A 20,000-nucleotide genomic window follows, 5' to 3' on the forward strand; every position below is an offset into this window, starting at 1 on the left:
AAGAGGCGCAGGCATATATGCACCCGCTCTTGGGAAAGCACACACGATACGCACAGGTTTCGGTTATTGGGTGAGGGCGCGGGTAAGGAAGGCACCCGCCGTTCGGTGTGACACGGGGTGTCTCGGGTAGGTCGCCCACCCGTCGTGGAAGAAGAAACGCGGAGGTGTCTCGGGTAAGTCGCTCGCCTGTCATGCAAAAGTAAGCACGGGGTGACTCGGGTGAGGTCGCCCGCCCGTCGTGCAGTGGTAAACGAGGTTCGGTCGAGGGGTACGGTTGGAAGCTCGGGTAAGGAACTCGGTTGGCACACGGAGGTGTTGCCTATTTGTAAAATTGGATGAGTATGAAACTTGGTGTTTCCCAAGTATACTTGTAAAGCCTCGTAAACATTGTAGAGTTGAATAATATATTGTATTCGGGTAGACTCATTGTTCAGGGAGTTGCCCCTCCCTTTATACTGTGCAATTGTGTTCTTCATGTATAATTGCTGATGATAATGAATGTGTATGGGTGTTCATTGGTATAAAGGAAACATAATAATACTTGGTTGTGAAAAACAAACTAAGTAGACTAATGGTTAGGCGTAGTCCATGAACATAAGTATTGGTGAAAAGGAAGTGTTCGGTGGCGCCGCACCTCGCCAAGTATGGCTGAAAGACTACTGTAGGCCTGGGGGCGTGACACGCGGGGTTCCCATGTCGCTCACACTGTGTTGGGCATGGCACACGCCCCTTGATACCTGCACGATGGGCAAGCCACCGACGGAAGGCGCGCGGGCGACCCTTGTTGCGTGCCTGGATGAAAGAGGTGACCATGTGCGGACGAGTTAGGATGCGGGCAGGTGTGCGACGTGCGGCGACGGGTGTAATCGGCGAGGTGTTGGAGCCGACCCATGGGTGCGATGGTGCACACGAAGGGACGTGGTGGTTCGTTGGAATGGAGCGTGTCGAGGTTATGTGGCAGGTCAGCCGGGCATGCATGTTGATGGAGCCGACCCTTGTTATCCTCGAGAGACACGGCCCTTGGGCGAAAGGATGCGTATAAGTAAGGAGGATGATGTTCGACGAAGGGACATCGAACTCAGACTTCCACATCGCAGAACAAGTGCGAAGGAAGGAGATGGGCGAAAACGGAAGGAAGAGAAGGACGCGGGTAAGAGGGCCGCACTAGCGGGCAGATTACAGAGGGCGGTCGGACTTGGTAGCGCGGACATTCAGAGCGGGGCGGTTTATTGGCCGGGCAGGCAGGCCGCACTGCCTGCGAGCCATGCGCCCTCACTATGGACCGCACCGACGGGCAGAGTTTGGGCGCCGCGGAAGGGAAAGTCGGGTGGACAGGTTCGCAGTTCAGGTGTGGAGTTGTGTCGTGCAGGCCGCGGGCCAAGGTAGCACGACCACACGACACGACAGGTTGAAAGAATAATTGAAGAAGATAAATTTATGGTAAGTTATTTTCGCTTCATTGTTAAGAACACTTACTGGAAAATTGACCAAGAGTTGAAGTAGGCGCAGACCGTGTACTCAAGTATTAGTAAAAGGAAAAAGTACGGTGGTGCTGCACCCGCTTATGCGTGGTTGAAATACTACCACTAGGATAGGAGCGTGACATGGGGTCTCCCAGTCCCTCCTCGACAAAGGTTGCCAAATTGCAGGGAACCCAGGGATTCCATGTCCCGCCTTGTCGAAAGCATCCCAAGTGCAGGAAATTTGGAGTTTCCATGTCTCGTCACGATGGAAATTGCCCCAGCTGCAGTAAACTTGGTGTACATCGAGCCTGCAACCTCACATCAAGAAAAAGGCTCGGTTGGTCAAGAGAATGAAGGTTTCTTCATTGGTAAAGGATCTCGCTAAGGATCAAAAGTTGGAGTCTCTTCTAGAGCTAGTCCACCATGGACTATCAAAAGTTGAAAGAAGGACACAGTGCCAGGGAACGAAGCGCCGAAGATACAAAGTGTAGAGAGGAGGAAGGACTCGACTTGTGCTTGGGGGATATTATTGTCAAGGGTCTAGGGCTTCACAATGACCAACAAGAAGCTTATGAAAGGGTTTTCCTCTCTGAGAGAGAGAGAGGTTTTTCCCTGGCAGATAGCCAACATCCTGTGTTCTTGTTCTTATGTTTTTGGCACCAGTTTGATGAAAGTAAACGCACATGCATTAATAAGAAGAGAAGAAGATTAAGATAACACGATAAATTGCAAAAGAGCTTCACAAATTGTTATCAAGTCTAGAAGAATCCCGCTATACCCCATTGCCCCAGATTGTTCATCGCGGTATCGGAGCTAAGGTGACACATCAAGGAAAGGGAATCTCAAGAACATCCGCAAGGTTGAAGCGTCAAGCCAAGAAGTCTCAATCACATCAAGGATAAGAAGGTCTACCATCTATCATTCATCATGGAAGACTACAAAGCAAGAAGAAACGCCTTGTATAAAGGCACCTACAAGAAGAACAAATCAAAGAGGGACCTACATCAAGCTACACCATCTTGAAGAAATAAAGGCACTACGAGTCAAGTCATCAAGCAAGTCCATTTGAAGAAAGCAACTTGAACAACATCAAGATCTAAGGAAGGCAAGCCATCAAGTCTTCAAGAAGAAAGCAAGTTCACTACATCTCAAACTCTATCAAGAAAGTATATGTCCCCTTCTGAGTATACCTCAATGTCTTTTTGCAAGGAAAGTAACAAATTGGTTGGGACCACTACATGCCCAAAGTCCAACGGTTTGGATGCCAAGAGTATGGACGCTACAAAAGGGATTGTCCTAAACTTAAGAAGGACAACAACAACAAGAGAAAAAGGGAAGAAGCTCATGTAACTCAAGAAGTGAAAGAAGACGACAAGAAGCAAAAGAAGGAAGATCCTCCTATGACTAAGTCAACCTCTTTGCTTAAAGTCTTCTTTCAAAGGGGGTAAAGGTCTCATTGGGGGTCCCATTTATGGGATTCAAGAGAGGATGATATACAGGTGAGAGCAGATGAAGCAAGAAAGGCTACACCAATTGAGGAGAACTATCAAATAAAGCTGCGATGATAAAAGCATAATCAAGATGAGGTACGTATGCATCAAATTTTAAGTCATGTCATCATATATATTGATTGGGTCATGGGAAAATTTATAGAATAAAAGGATCTCTTTCGCCAATGACATGCTCGGAGGCATGTGCTACAGTGGAGTAAAGGTCAATCAATCCAATAAGAAGCAAATGAAGAACATCGCGGTCACAAAGAATAACTATTTGACAAGATTCCTCAACATCTCTCGAAAGAAGGCACGACAACTCTGACAAAGGAAGAAAAAGATAAAGGACCCTTGACACCTACGAAGGCCTTGGAGATAGTAAGGTGTAGATAACCGATTCAAGTCTACAAATATGTCATGATGAAGAGAAATATCACGATGAAGTCATGAAGGGCCACTAAATCAAAGTACGGGAACAAGCGAGTACAACTAAGCATCCATGTGATAAGTGTTATGAAGGATAGACAAGGTGACAAAGGAGTAGCTAGATGATAGAAAGGACCTGATATATATCAAGAAGGCCACTTTCCACGAAGGGAGCAATGACATGACAAACCAAGGGCGAAAGTGATCGATGGCCGGTACCCTGCCAAGAAGAAGTTCAAACAAAGACTTCATGACATCGAAGGAAAGAAGGAGATCAAGCGGCTGAAGGACCCACGAAGAAGACGTTGTTGATGAATGGACAAGTCCCTAGCTAAGAGGGAGTTCTAACAAGTTCCCAACTACAAAGGAGCTTGGTCAAGTTCCTTGTCAGAGGAAACTTGGGCATGTCTTCCCCAATCAAGGGGAAGAGATAGACACAACATTCTTGTCTTCACTTGGCAAGAAATAACGGGAGGATTGGGCAATCATTTGGCATCTGATGCTCTTTGAGGATGTGTAGGGCACCCAAGACAAGAGTAGGAAAGAGGAGCGATATTCTTTGAGGGCTGGGAACCCAAGACAAGAATTGTCCTGGAAGGTCGTACTCAAGGAACACCTGGGTAGGCATGTACCTTTAGAGACAATGACCAAGGTGTTTATAAGCCATTAGCCTCGCCAACATTGTGCTCTGATCTTATGAGAGATAAAGCTGTTAGTCAAGGCCTTGCTATGAACAATGTTGGCTAATATGATGCTATAACAGATGGGTTTCCAATCCGGTTTCCCTTATGTGAATTATTCAAGATTGAAAAATAGCCAAACACCTTGTAATGATTTATGAATACCTCCCTAGTTAAGAGGGGGTGTTGAAGAAAGTGTAACTGGGTTCGGTCTTCATAAATGTACTTTTGATATTTGTATTTATTCAAGAATATATATATATATATATATATATATATATATATATATATTATATTGTCATTAAGTTTCTTGCTCATTGAAATAGGCCTATCACATGTTAAAGTGTTATAAAGAGTCAAAAGAAAATGTTGAAGACCTTAAGGGCATGTTACCCCAGGTATATTTATGTATTAGAGTCAAAGATATTCCTACCCTCGTGCCTTCATTCGGGTCGTGCGCCCGTTCAAACCCCAAATTTCCTTCGGGCGGGCCGGGTCATCCCGTGCCGTGCCGTGTGTGGGGGTGCGCGGGCACACGTGGGCGTGCCGAAAATGCTAAGTCATGACCGCCCGTGTGCCTTCTTTGTTCGGGTCGTGCACCCATGGAAACCCCAAATTTCGTTCGGGCGATTCGGGTCGGCTCGCCCAGGGCGGGTCGTGCCGTGCCGTGTGTGGGTGCCCGGCACACGTGGCCGTGCCAAAAATTCCAAGTCGTCACCGCCCATGTGTCTTCTGCACATTCGTGCGGCCCGTTTTCCTGACGCTCCCTTGGGCCTTCGTTCGGGTCGTGCACCCATGGAAACCCCAAATTTCGTTCAGGCCGTGCACACATGGAAACCCCAAATTCCATTCGGGTGGGTCGGGTCGTGTCGTGTGTGGGTGCCCGTGCAAACGCGTTCAGGCGAGTCGAGTCGGGTCGGTTCGTGTCGTGCCGTGTGTGGGTGCTCGGGAACATGTTGCCGTGCAAAAAATGTTAGGGCGTGACCACCCGTGTGCCTCCTGCACGTTCGCACGACCCGTTTGCCCGACGCTCCATGGTGCCTTTGTTCGGGCGGGTCGGGTCGTGCCGTGCGTGGGTGCTCGGGCACACGTGGCAGTGCCAAAAATGCTAAGTCATGACCCCCCGTGTGCCTTCTACACGTTCGTGCGGCCCGTTTGCCCGACGCTGCCTTGTGCCTTCGTTCGGGTCGCGCACCCATGGAAACCCCAAATTTCGTTCGGGTTGTGCATACAAGGAAACCCCAAATTTTGTTCGGGTCGGGTCGTGTCGTGTCGTGTGTGGTTTCCCATGCAAACGGGTTCGGGCGGGTCGGGTCGGCTCGCACAAGGCCGGTCGGGCCGTGTCGTGTCGTGTGTGGGTGCCTAGGTACACGTGGCTGTGCCAAAAATGCTAAGTCGTGACCGCCCGTGTGTCTTCTGCACGTTCGTGTGGCCCATTTTCCTGATGCTCCCCCGTGCCTTTGTTTGGGTCGTGTGCCCACAGAAACCCCAAAATTTCGTTCGGGTCGTGCGCCCACGAAAACCCCAAAATTTCGTTGGGCTGGTCGGGACGTGTCGTGTGTGGGTGCCCGTGCAAACAGGTCGGGTCGTGTCGTGTCGTGTGACGGTGCCCAGAGCACACGTGGCCGTATAAAAAATGCTAAGTTGTGACCGGGGGTGGGCTTTGTGCACGATCGTCCTGCCTGTTTACCCGAATCTCCCTTGTGACTTCGTTTTGGTTGTGTGTCGGAGCCCATGTAAACTCGTTCGAGCGGGTCGTTTGCCGTGTAAACACTCGTTCGGGCGGGTTGTTTGCCATGTAAAATCGTTCGAGCGGGTCGGGCGAGGTTGTCCGTGCAAAAATGTTCGGGCGGGTCGGGCGAGGGCGTCCATGCAAACCCGTTTGGGCGGGTCGGGCAAGGGCGTCCGTGCAAACCTGTTTGGGCGGGTCGTTCGGGCGGGTCGGGCGAGGGCATCCGTGCAAACTCGTTCGGGCGGGTTGGGCGAGGGCGTCCATGCAAACCCGTTCGAGTGGGTCGTTCGGGCGGGTCGAGCGAGGGCGTCCGTGTCAACTCGTTCGGGCGGGTCGTTTGAGCACGTCCGTGTGAACTCGTTCGGGCGGGTCGTTTGAGGGAGCCCGTGTGAACTTGTTCGGGCGGGTCGTTCGGGCGAGAGCGCGCCCGGGCGAACGAGCCCGTATCAAAAATGCTAAGTTGTGACCCGAGGTTGGCTTTGTGCACGTTCGTGTAGCTCGTTTGCCCGGCTCTCCCTTGTCGCTTCGTTTCGGTCGTTTGGGCGCCCATGCAAAATCGTTCGGGCAGGTCGTTTGAGGGCGCTCTTGTGAACTCGTTCGGGCCGGTCGTTCGGGCGAGGGTGCGTCCGGGCGAACGAGCCCGTATCAAAAATGCTAAGTTGTGTCCCGAGGTTGGCTTTGTGCACATTCATGCAGCTTGTTTGCCCGACTCTCCCTTATCGCTTCGTTTCAGTCATTCGAGCACCCATGCAAAATCGTTCGGGTGGGTCGTTTGAGGGCGCCCGTGTGAACTCGTTTGGGCGGGTCGTTTGAGGGCGCCCGTGTGAACTCGTTTGGGCGGGTCGTTCGGCCGAGGCCGCGCCTGGGCGAACGAGCCCGTATAAAAAATGCTAAGTTGTGACCCAAGGTTGGCTTCTTGCACGTTCGTGCAGCTCGTTTGCCCGGCTCTCCCTTGTTGCTTCATTTCGGTCGTTCAGGCGCCCATGCAAAATCGTTTGGGCGGGTCGTTTGAGGGCGCCCGTGTGAACTCGTTTGGGCGGGTCGTTCGGGCGAGGGCGCGCCCGGGCGAACGAGCCCGTATCAAAAATGCTAAGTTGTGACCCGAGGTTGGCTTTGTGCACATTCGTGCAGCTCGTTTGCCCGGCTCTCCCTTGTCGCTCCATTTCGGTTGTTCGAGCGCCCATGCAAAATCGTTCGGGCAGGTCGTTTGAGGGCGCCCATGTGAACTTGTTCGGGCGGGTCGTTTGAGGGCGCCCGTGTGAACTAGTTCGGGCGGGTCATTCGGGCGGGTCGTTTGAGGGTGCCCATGTGAACTCGTTCGGGCAGGTCGTTCGGGCGGGTCGTTTGAGGGCGCCCGTGTGAACTCGTTCGGGCGGGTCGTTTGAGGGCACCTGTGTGAACTCGTTCGGGCGGGTCGTTCAGGTGGGTCGTTCAAGGGCGCCCGTGTGAACTCGTTCGGGCGGGTCGTTCGGGCGAGGGCGCGCATGGGCGAACGAGCCCGTATAAAAAATGCTAAGTTGTGACCCGAGGTTGGCTTTGTGCACGTTTGTGCAGCTCGTTTGCCCGGCTCTCCCTTGTCGGTTCATTTCGGTCGTTCGGGCGCCCAGGCAAAATCGTTCGGGCGGGTTGTTTGAGGGCGCCCGTGTGAACTCGTTCGGGCGAGGGCGCGCCTGGGCGAACGAGCCCGTATCAAAAATGCTAAGTTGTGACCCGAGGTTGGCTTTGTGCACGTTCGTGCAACTCGTTTGCCCGACTCTCCCTTGTTGCTTCGTTTCGGTAATTCGGGCACCCACGCAAAATCGTTCGGGCCAGTCGTTTGAGGGGGCTCGTGTGAACTCGTTCGGGCGGGTCGTTCGGGAGGGTCGTTTGAGGGCGCCCGTGTGAACTCGTTCAGCCGGGTCGTTTGAGGGCGCCCGTGTGAACTCGTTCGGGCGGGTCGTTTGAGGGCGCTCGTGTGAAATCGTTCGGGCAAGGGCGTGCTCGGGCGAACGAGCCCGTATTAAAAATGCTAAGTTGTGACCCGAGGTTGGCTTTGTGCACATTCGTGCAGCTCGTTTGCCCGGCTCTCCCTTGTCGCTTCGTTTCGGTCGTTCGGGCGGCCATGCAAAATCGTTCGGGCGGGTCATTTGATGGCGCCCGTGTGAACTCGTTTGGGCGGGTCGTTCAGGCGAGGGCGTGCCCGGGAGAATGAGCCCGTATCAAAAATGCTAAGTTGTGACCCGAGGTTGGCTTTGTGCACGTTCGTGCAACTCGTTTGCCCGACTCTCCCTTGTCGCTTCGTTTCGGTCGTTCGGGCGCCCATGCAAAATCGTTCGGGCGGGTCGTTTGAGGGCGCCCGTGTGAACTCGTTCGGGCGGGTCGTTCGGGCGAGGGCGCGCTCGGGGGAACGAGCCCGTATAAAAAATGCTAAGTTGTGACCCTTGGATTTGTGCACGTTCGTGCAGCTCATTTGCCCGGCTCTCCCTTGTTGGTTCATTTCGGTAGTTCGGGCGCCCATGCAAAATCGTTCGGGCGGGTCTTTTGAGGGCGCCCGTGTGAACTCGTTCGGGCGAGGGCGCGCCCTGGTGAACGAGCCCGTATCAAAAATGCAAAGTTGTGACCCGAGGTTGGCTTTGTGCACGTTCGTGTAGCTCATTTGCCCGGCTCTCCCTTGTCGCTTTGTTTTGGCCGTTCGGGCGGGTCGTTTGAGGGCGTCCGTGTGAACTCGTTCGGGCGGGTCGTTCGGGCGAGGGCGCGCCCGAGCGAATGAGCCTGTATCAAAAATGCTAAGTTGTGACCCGAGGTTGGATTTGTGCACATTCGTACAGCTCGTTTGCCCGACTCTCCCTTGTCGGTTCTTTTCGGTCGTTTGGGCGCCCATGCAAAATCGTTCGGGCGGGTCATTTGAGGGCGTCCGTGTGAACTCGTTCGGGCGAGGGCGCGCCCGGGCGAACGAGCCCGTATCAAAAATGCTAAGTTGTGACCCAAGGTTGGCTTTGTGCACGTTCGTGTAGCTCATTTGCTCGGCTCTCCCTTGTCGGTTCGTTTCGGTCGTTCGAGCGCCCATGCAAAATCGTTCGGGCGGGTCATTTGAGGGCGCCCGTGTGAACTCGTTCGGGCGGGTCGTTTGAGGGCGCATGTGTGAACTCATTTGGGCTGGTCATTCGGGCGGGTCGTCCGGGCGGGTCGTTCGGGCGAGGGCGCGCCCGGGCGAACGAGCCCGTATTAAAAAAGTTAAGTTGTGACCTGATGTTGGCTTTGTGCACGTTCGTGCAGCTCATTTTCCCGGCTCTCCCTTGTTGCTTCATTTCGGTCATTCGGGCGGGTCGTTTGAGGGCGTCCGTTTGAACTCGTTCGGGCGGGTCGTTTGGGCGAGGGCGCACCCGGGCGAACGAGCCCGTGTCAAAAATGATAAGTTGTGACCCGAGGTTGGCTTTGTGCACGTTCGTGCAGCTCGTTTTCCCGGCTCTCTCTTGTCGGTTAGTTTCGGTCGTTCGGGCGCCCATGCAAAATCGTTAGGGCGGGTCGTTCGGTCGGGTCGTTCGGGCGAGGGCGTGCCTGGGTGAACGAGCCCGTATAAAAAATGCTAAGTTGTGACCCGAGGTTGGCTTTGTGCACGTTCGTGCAGCTCCTTTACCCAAGTCTCCCTTGTCGCTTCGTTTCGGTCGTTCGGGCGGGTCGTTTGAGGGCGTCCGTGTGAAATCGTTCGTGCGTCATTCGGGCAAGGGCGCCCCCGTGCGAACGAGCCCATATAAAAAATGCTAAGTTGTGACCCGAGGTTGGCTTTGTGCACGTTTGTACAGCTCGTTTGCCCGTCTCTCACTTGTCGGTTCGTTTCGGTCGTTTGGGAGCCCATGCAAAATCGTTCGGGCGGGTCGTTTGAGGCCGTCCGTGTGAACTCGTTCGGGCGGGTCGTTCGGGCGAGGGCGCGCCCGGGCGAACGAGCCCGTATCAAAAATGCTAAGTTGTGACCTGAGGTTGGCTTTGTGCACGTTCGTGCAGATCGTTTGCCCGGCTCTCCCTTGTCGCTTCATTTCGGTCGTTCGGGCGCCCATGCAAAATCGTTCGGGCGGGTCGTTTGAGGGTGCCCGTGTGAACTCGTTCGGGCGGGTCTTTCGGGCGAGGGCGCGCCCAGGTGAAGGAGCCCATATCAAAAATGCTATGTTGTGACCTGAGGTTGGCTTTGTGCACGTTCGTGCAGCTCGTTTGCCTGGCTCTCCCTTGTCGCTTTGTTTCATTCATTCGGGCGCCCATGCAAAATCGTTCGGGCTGGTCGTTTGAGGGTGCCCGTGTGAACTCGTTCGGGTGGGTCGTTCGGGCGAGTGCACGCCCGGGCGAACGAGCCCGTATAAAAAATGCTAAGTTGTGACCCGAGGTTGGCTTTGTGCACATTCGTGCAGCTTGTTTTCCCGGCTCTCCCTTGTCGCTTCGTTTCGGTCATTCGGGCGCCCATGCAAAATCGTTCGGGTGGGTCATTTGAGGGTACCTGTGTGAACTCGTTCGGGTAGGTCGTTTGAGGGCGCCCGTGTGAACTCGTTCGGGCGGTTTGTTCGGGCGAGGGCGCTCCCGGGCGAACGAGCTCGTATCAAAAATGCTAAGTTGTGACCCTTGGCTTTGTGCACGTTCGTGCAGCTCGTTTGCCCGGCTCTCCCTTGTCGATTTGTTTCGGTCGTTTGGGCGCCCATGCAAAATCGTTCGGGCGGGTCGTTTGAGGGCGCCCGTGTGAACTCGTTCCGGAGGGTCGTTCGGGCGAGGGCGCGCTCGGGTGAACGAGCCTGTATAAAAAATGCTAAGTTGTGACCCGAGGTTGGCTTTGTGCACATTCGTGCAGCTCGTTTGCCCGGCTCTCCCTTGTCGCTTCGTTTCGGTCGTTCGGGCGGGTCGTTTGAGGGCGTCCGTGTGAACTCCTTCGGGCGGGTCGTTCGGGCGAGGGCGCGCCCGGGCTAATGAGCCCATATCAAAAATGCTAAGTTGTGACCTGAGGTTGGCTTTGTGCACGTTCGTGTAGCTCGTTTGCTCGGCTCTCCCTTGTCGGTTCATTTCGGTCGTTCAGGCGCCCATGCAAAATTGTTCGAGTGGGTCATTTGAAGGCGTCCGTGTGAACTCGTTCGGGCAGGTCGTTCGGGCGAGGGCGCGCCCAGGCGAACGAGCCCGTATAAAAAATGCTAAGTTGTGACCCAAGGTTGGCTTTGTGCACGTTCGTGTAGCTCGTTTTCTCGGCTCTCCCTTGTCGGTTCGTTTCGATCGTTTGGGCGCCCATGCAAAATCGTTCGGGCGGGTCGTTTGAGGGCGCCCGTGTGAACTCGTTTGGGCGGGTCGTTTGAGGGCGCCCGTGTGAACTCGTTCGGGCGGGTCTGTCACGCCCCTACACCTGCGGTAGTCTTCCAACCGCTTGTAGCAAGGTGCGGCACCACCGAACGCTTTCTTTTCACCAATACTAACATTCGTGGACTACGCCTACTTTCACATTAACATACTTAGCTTGTGTTTCACAACTAAATAAGACAAATTATCCTTTATACTTAATGAAGTCCATACTCATTCATTATCATCATGCAATTATACCGAGAACAATAACAATTGCAACAAGTATAAAGGGGAGGGGCAACTCCCCGTAATGTGAGTCTGCCCGACAATTTTATTAAGAATATCAGATTTACAACACAAGTGTGTCTTGGCTGAACCAAGTCTCACACTTAGACAAATTTACAAAGATAAGAAACCTGCTTTTACAATCATGTGCACCCTTGCACAAAGAGAAGTGCTCACCCGAGCCACTTATTCCTCTCTACCAAGTCCTGCACAAATCTGCATACAAACCGAACCTCGGCACACTTGCCTACACCTCAAACGACACAAGAATATACCAAATCTGTGCTTGGATAGTGTGCATGAGATGTGCGCATCTCCTATCTCCTCTTGCACAGACTTACTCCTCTTCCTTATGCATAGAAGTGATGAGAGTTTGTTGTTCAAATGATATTAAAGCTCCTCACATATATACCAAACCTTGCGTAGGTTTCAAGGGGTGGGCAGCCCCATGTCCGACCCCCAAAGTTGTCAACGCATGCCCACATGTTTATGTTTACAAGTCGGCTTTGCACATTCTTTAACCATCGTATATATATATGTGTTAGCCCAACACTTAGTCGCATAAGTGTTTTCCCTAATGTCGCATATATCGTCGCATTCCTTCGCACATAATGTTGCACCCGTCGCACATTTCCTCCGTGCGCCCGCCCGCGCGCCCGCTCTCGTGCACGACTCGCCGGTGCCCGTCGCACTCTTCTCCCGAAGGCCTTACATCCTCCTCCACCTGAAATCGTTGTCGTCCTCGACAACATACCATCCCGGTAGCCATCCACCAAGATCATCACTCATCCGTGATGTGAACTCCTCTTCGCAAGGCAAACATCCTTGCAACATATGTAGAGACTCTTCTCCACTATGTCCCGGCTCAATGACCAGCTGCCACCAAGCTCACCATACCAAGGCATGCACCTCCACGGTATGCTCTCCATCAGATATCTTCTTGATCCATGATTGCTGACCTCTTGTCTTCATCATGTGTCCCTCCTCCATGTAGTCTCCCTGTCAGATGCCAACACATATGTGTCACCATGTCTCGACTAATGCCAACATATCTCTGCACATTGGTACCCCTCATGACTCGAGCTAGTTGGGTGATCAGTCCAACCATACGCCCAAACCATAAGAATGCACATCCTTATGTCATCACAAGTCTTTCCCTAACTTCTGCTACATCTTGGACTCATCAAGAATCTATCAATCATCCCATGCTCAGGTCCATGGAAACTCCATCTCATCTGCAACATGCTCCATATAACCAACCTGATGTCCATGACTCTAGCTGTCTATGATGTCCAACTGATGTAGATTTTGTCTCAACCTCTGGCCATCTTCATCCAAGTCTGCATCTGTCATAGAGAAGCCTCCTCCAAGGCTCCTTGTAAAGTTGGTGTGGTTCCTCGCTACCAAGGCCTCCACACCAACCTTCCTCCAAGGTTATCTAAAGAGAAAGGAAGGCTAGGAAGTTTCCTCCCTGACTCTCATCCACCAATGTGTCAGATTGATGTTGTGTCCTCAAGAATCTATGCACAGCCTCAATCTCCTCACATGTACATCCAATCTCACCTAGCTTGTCCTCTGTCAACTAAAAGTCATATATGCCCATAGCATATCTACAAAAGTCCACTATCCCGACAGGATCTCTACCTCCATAATCCTCATCAACCACTGCCTCTAAAGTAGCACTCGGGCTCCCTTCATTTGTAGCTCCATTGTGAAGATCATCAGTAGAAGATGCTCCCAACAAGTGTCTCCATGTTCGTGAGGTTTTCTTCTCACTTCCTTCATTATTCTTTCCAGGTCTTGCAACGAAGTCAATAAGCTTCCTTTCCTTCGTTGTTTGAGTCACACTCCCAAGTCCTCTTTGCTCCACATCCTCATGCTTCACATTCGGGTCTTTGGGATACAAATTCATAGAAGCCATCCTTGGTCTATACCCCAAGCAAATCCTTCTATTCATCGGTACCATCATGGTCTTCCCTTCAGCTGTGATCAAGAGAATGTCCTGGTCCACCATTGGTATGGCTTGTGCAAGCTCCATAAACTCCAGCCCCAACACCATAGAATGATCATCCATGTCCACAACTCTCAAGTCCAACTTTCCAAACCACGATCCTACTTTTACTTGAGTGTCCTTCAACACCCCATCAACAGCTCTAATGGTAGAGTTGACTGCTTTGAAAGCACTCCTCTAAGCAACTCGATCGTGGCCCAACTTGACTTCCTTCAAGCTTGCCCTTCATTGCATCTTGCTCAAGTGCACCAACCAAGTGTCCACTGACCAAGTTCATAGAACTAAACTTCCGAATGTCCTCTGGATGTTCTCGGTAGTGAGTTCCCAACCTGTCAATGTAGTCGAGCTCTTCCTACTCAATCACAACAACCTTCTTACCAAGAAGCTTCTTCTTTATCTCTTCCTCAATTTGCACCACCCTGGCACTTTCCTTCCTCAACCGGGCTCTTTCATCAAAGAGCTCTTGAAGATCAAGACCACTTCGTTGGATCTCCTCATCAAGTTCCTTGAGTTCAACATCTGTCGTACTTCCGCATTGGCTCTTGAGTTCTTCAAGTTCCCTCTTTAGTTCCGAACAACTCTCTCGAATTTTCATGTTCTCGGCCTTCATCGAAACCCATTCAGAACTCCATAGACTCATATGTTCCAACACTTCGTACCGGAGAGCTTTAATTGCACTATGGCTAGATTCACCTTTCGTATGTTCATCTACCACCACTGCCTTTTCAGCCTTCTCCATGTTCACCGAGTCACCTGCAACCTAAACCAACCCTTGTTCCACTTCGTGTGAAACGGTTTCCTTCACCTGCAAGTACCTGTCACGAGCAACCCTGCTCAACAGCTTCACCGAACTGAAGCTCCGATACCACCTGTCACGCCCCTACACCTGCGATAGTCTTCCAACCACTTGTAGCAAGGTGCGGCACCACCGAACGCTTTCTTTTCACCAATACTAACATTCGTGGACTACGCCTACTTTCACATTAACATACTTAGCTTGTGTTTCGCAACTAAGTAAAAGAAATTATCCTTTATACTTAATGAAGCCCATACTCATTCATTATCATCATGCAATTATACCGAGAAAAATAAAAATTGCAACAAGTATAAAGGGGAGGGGCAACTCCCCGTAATGTGAGTTTTCCCGACAATTTTATTAAGAATATCAGATTTACAACACAAGTGTGTCTTGGTCGAACCAAGTCCCACACTTAGACAAATTTACAAAGATAAGCAACCTGCTCTTACAATCATGTGCACCCTTGCACAAAGAGAAGTGCTCACCCAAGCCACTTATTCCTCTCTACAAAGTCCTGCACAAATCTGCATACAAACCGAACCCCGGCACACTTGCCTACACCTCAACCGGCACAAGATTATACCAAATTTGCACTTGGATAGTGCGCATGAGATGTGCGCATCTCCTATCTCCTCTTGCACAGACTTACTCCTCTTCCTTATGTGTAGAAGTGATGAGAGTTTGTTGTTCAAATGAGCTTAAAGCTCCTCACATATATACCAAACCTTGCGTAGGTTTCAAGGGGTGTGCAGCCCCATGGCCGACCCCCAAAGTTGTCAACACATGGCCACATGTTTATGTTTACAAGTCGGCTTTGCACATTCTTTAACCATCGTATATATATGCGTTAGCCCAACACTTAGTCGCATAAGTATTTTCCCTAACGTCGCATATATTGTCGCATTCCTTCGCACCCGTTGCACATTTCCTCCGCGCGCCCGTGCGCTCGCCCGCGCACCCCCTCTCGTGCACGACTCGCCGGTGCTCGTCGCACTCTTCTCCCGAAGGCCTTACAGGGTCGTTCAGGTGAGGGCGCGCCCGGGCGAACGAGCCCGTATCAAAAATGTTAAGTTGTGACCCGATGTTGGCTTTGTGCACGTTTGTGCAGCTCGTTTGCCCGGCTCTCCCTTGTTGCTTCGTTTCGGTCGTTCTGGCGGGTCGTTTGAGGGCGTCCGTGTGAACTCATTCGGGCGGGTCGTTCGGGTGAGGGCGCGCCCGAGCGAAGAAGCCCGTATCAAAAATGCTAAGTTGTGACCCGAGGTTGGCTTTATGCACGTTCGTGCAGCTCGTTTGCCCGACTCTCCCTTGTCGGTTAGTTTCGGTCGTTCGGGCGCCCATGCAAAATCGTTCGAGCGAGTCGTTTGAGGGCGCCCGTGTGAACTCGTTCGGGTGGGTCGTTCGGGCGAGGGCGCGCCCGGGCGAACGCGCCCGTATCAAAAATGCTATGTTGTGACCCGAGGTTGGCTTTGTGCACGTTCGTGCAGCTCGTTTGCCCGGCTCTCCCTTGTCGCTTCGTTTCGGTCGTTCGGGCGCGTCGTTTGAGGGCATCCGTATGAACTCGTTCGGGCGGGTCGTTCAGGTGAGGGCGCGCCCGAGCAAACGAGCCCGTATAAAAAATGCTAAGTTGTGACCCGAGGTTGGCTTTGTGCACGTTCATGCAGCTCGTTTGCCCGTCTCTCCCTTGTCGGTTCGTTTCGGTCGTTCGGGCGCCCATGCAAAATCGTTCGGGCGGGTCGTTTGAGGGCGTCCGTGTGAACTCATTCGGGCGGGTCGTTCGGGCGAGGGTGCGCCCAGGTGAACGAGTCCGTATCAAAAATGCTAAGTTGTGACCCGAGGTTGGCTTTGTGCACATTCGTGCAGCTTGTTTCCCCGGCTCTCCCTTGTCGCTTCGTTTCGGTCATTCGGGCGCCCATGCAAAATCGTTCAGGCGGGTCGTTTGAGGGCGCCCGTGTGAACTTGTTCGGCTGGGTCGTTTGGGCGAGGGCGCGCCCGGGCGAAGGAGCCCGTATCAAAAATGCTAAGTTGTGACCCGAGGTTGGCTTTGTGCACGTTCGTGCAGCTCGTTTGCCCGGATCTCCCTTGTCGCTTCGTTTCGTTCGTTCGGGCGGGTCGTTTGAGGGCGCTCGTGTGAACTAGTTCGGGCGGGTCGTTCAGGCAAGGGTGCGCCCGGGCGAACGAGCCCGTATAAAAAATGCTAAGTTGTGACCCGAGGTTGGCTTTGTGCACGTTCGTGCAGCTCATTTGCCCGACTCTCCCTTGTCGCTTCGTTTCGTTCGTTCAGGCGGGTCGTTTGAGGGTGCCCGTGTGAACTCGTTCGGGCGGGTCGTTCGGGCGAGGGCACGCCCGGGTGAACGAGCCCGTATCAAAAATGCTAAGTTGTGACCCGAGGTTGGCTTTGTGCACGTTTGTGCAGCTCGTTTTCCCGGCTCTCCCTTGTCACTTCGTTTCGGTCGTTCGGGTGCCCATGCAAAATCGTTCGGGCGGGTCGTTTGAGGGCGCCTGTGTGAACTCGTTCGGGTGGGTCATTTGGGTGAGGGTGCGCCCGGGCGAACGAGCCCGCATCAAAAATGCTAAGTTGTGACCCGAGGTTGGCTTTGTGCACGTTCTTGCAGCTCGTTTTCCCGGCTCTCCCTTGTCGCTTTGTTTCGGTCATTTGGGCGCCTATGCAAAATCGTTCGGGCGAGTCGTTTGAGGGTGCCCGTGTGAACTTGTTCGGGGTGGTCGTTCGGCCGAGGGCGTGCCCGAGCGAACGAGCCCGTATCAAAAATGCTAAGTTGTGACCCGAGGTTGGCTTCTTGCACGTTCGTGCAACTTGTTTGCCCGGTTCTCCCTTGTCGCTTCGTTTCAGTCGTTCGGGCGCCCATGCAAAATCGTTCGGGCGGGTCGTTTGAGGGCGCCCGTGTGAACTCGTTCGGGCGGGTCGTTCAGGCGAGGGCGCGCTCGGGTGAACGAGCCCGTACCAAAAGTGCTAAGTTGTGACGCGAGGTTGACTTTGTGCACGTTCGTGCAGCTCGTTTGCCCGGGTCTCCCTTGTCGCTTCGTTTCGGTCGTTCGGGCGCCCATGCAAGATCATTCGTGCGGGTCGGTTGAGGGTGTCTGTGTGAACTCATTCAGGCGAGGGCCCGCCCGGGCGAACGAGCCCGTATAAAAAATGCTAAGTTGTGACCCGAGGTTGGCTTTGTGCACGTTCGTGCAGCTCGTTTGCCCGACTCTCCCTTGTCGCTTTGTTTTGGTCGTTTGGGCGGGTCGTGTGAGGGCGTACTTGTGAACTCGTTTGGGCGAGGGCGCGCCCGGGCGAATGAGCCCGTATCAAAAAATGCTAAGTTGTGACCCTAGGTTGGCTTTGTGCACGTTCGTGCAACTCGTTTTCCCGGCTCTCCCTTGTCGCTTTGTTTTGGTTGTGCGGGGCGCCCATGCAAATTTGTTCGGGCGAGGGCGCACACGGGCCAATGAGCCCGTATCAAAAATGCTAAGTTGTGACCCGAGGTTGGATTTGTGCATGTTCGTGCTGCTCGTTTGCCCGGCTCTCCCTTGTCGCTTCATTTCGGTCATGCGGGGGCCCATGCAAATTCCAGATCATCCGAGCGACAAGTTTTCTTTCCGTGTGAAAGGTGGGTTGGTAATTGAGTTGTGTTTTCCCGTTTTCCCTAATGATGGCCTTGGGTCATTTGTAGGGTGGCCGATTTTCATCTTCTCTCCATCCCCACTCGGTAGCACATGAGCGGTAATGTTGGCCACGCTCGTCTTGGGAGGCATATGTGAACAATTCCCCTTCCACTCTCCAAGTTCTTGGAGATGTATGGGATGTTGTGGTGTGGCTCCCTAGCTTGTCCTGGTCCTCTCGTCCCCCTCCAGATGATACCAGCGACAGGTTTTCTTTCCGTGTGAAAGGTGGGTTTGTAATCGAGTTGTCGTCTTGGTCCTCGCGTGCCCCTCTAGATGATACCAGCAAGAGGTTTTCTTTCCATGTGAAAGGTGGGTTGTTAATCGAGTTGTGTTTTTGGGTTTGCCTGAACGATGGCCTTGGGTCGTTTGTAGGGCTTCTGATTTTCATCTTCTCTCCATCCCTACTCGGTAGCGCATGAGCGGTAATGTTGGCCATGCTCGTCCTGGGAGGCATATGTGAAGAATTCCCCTTCCGCTCTCCAAGTTCTTGGAGCTATATGGGCTATTGTGGTGTGGCTCCCTGGCTCGTCCTGGTCCCCTCGTCCCCCTCCAGATGATACTAGCGACAGGTTTTATTTCCGTGTGAAAGGTGGGTTTGTAATCGAGTTGTTGTCTTGTTCCCCGCATGACCCTCCAGATGATACCAGCAAGAGGTTTTCTTTCCGTGTGAAAGGTGGGTTGGTAATTGAGTTGTGTTTTCGGGTTTGCCTGAACGATGGCCTTGGGTCGTTTGTAGGGCTTCCAATTTTCATCTTCTCTCCATCCCCACTCGGTAGCGCATGAGCGGTAATGTTGGCCATGCTCCTCCTGGGAGGCATATGTGAACAATTCCCCTTCCGCTCTCCAAGTTCTTGGAGCTATAGGGGCTGTTGTGGTGTGGCTCCCTGGCTCGTCCTGGTCCCCTCGTCCCCCTCCAGATGATACCAGCGATAGGTTTTCTTTCCGTGTGAAAGGTGGGTTGGTAATCGAGTTGTTGTCCTGGTCCCCGCGTGCCCCTCCAGATGATACCAGCAAGAGGTTTTCCTTCTGTGTGAAAGGTGGGTTGGTAATCGAGTTGTGTTTTCAGGTTTGCCTGAACGATGGCCTTGGGTCATTTGTAGGGCGGCTACTTTTCATCTTCTCTCCATCCCCACTCGGTAGCACATGAGAGGTAATGTTGGTCAGGCTCAGCCTGGGAGGCATATGTGAAAAATTCCCCTTCCGCTCTCCAAGTTCTTGGAGCTGTAGGGGCTGTTGTGGTGTGGCTCCCTCGCTCGTCTTGGTCCCCTCGTGCCCCTCCCGATTATACCAGCGACAGGTTTTCTTTCCGTGTGAAAGGTGGGTTGGTAATCGAGTTGTGTTTTCGCGTTTGCTTGAACGATGGCCTTGGGTCATTTGTAGGGCGGCCGATTTTCATCTTCTCTCCATCCCCACTCTGTAGCGCATGAGCGGTAATGTTGGCCATGCTCACCCTGGGAGGCATATGTGAACCATTCCCCTTCCGTTGTCCAACTTCTTGGAGCTGTAGGGGCTGTTGTGGTTTGGCTCCCTGGCTTGTCTTGGTCCCCTTGTGCCCCTCCAAATGATACCAGCGACAGGTTTTCTTTCCGTGTGAAAGGTGGGTTGGTAATCAAGTTGTGTTTTTGGGTTTGCCTGAACGATGGCCTTGGGTCGTTTGTAGGGTGTTCGATTTTCATCATCTCTCCATCCCCACTCGGTAGCGCATGAGCGGTAATGTTGGCCATGCTCATCCCGGGAGGCATACATGAACAATTCCCCTTCTGCCCTCCAAGTTCTTGGCGCTGTATGGGTTGTTGTGGTGTGGCTCCTTGGGTCGTCTTGGTCCCCCTCGTGCCCCTCCAGAAGATACCAGTGACAGGTTTTCTTTTCGTGTGAAAGGTGGGTTGGTAATCGAGTTGCTTTGTCGGGTTTGCCCGAACGATGGCCTTGGGTCATTTGTAGGGCGGCCGATTTTCGTCTTCTCTCATCCCCGCTTGGTAGCACATGAGTGGCAATGTGGGCCATGCTCATCCCCGTCCCTCTTTCCCATCCCAACGATAAGAATGTTGAATTTTTTCTCGGTGCTCCTTTGAGCCTTTGTTGTTGCGGTCCCAGATGGAAGCCCCAAAACTCCGTCATTTCCTATGTCGCTATCATGACCCTCGGTTGTTGCGAATAGA

The sequence above is a fragment of the Pinus tabuliformis genome, chromosome 9 (assembly GCF_031772625.1).
Source record: "Pinus tabuliformis cultivar Carrire ecotype Pingquan chromosome 9, CPIR1, whole genome shotgun sequence".
NCBI lineage: Eukaryota > Viridiplantae > Streptophyta > Pinopsida > Pinales > Pinaceae > Pinus > Pinus tabuliformis.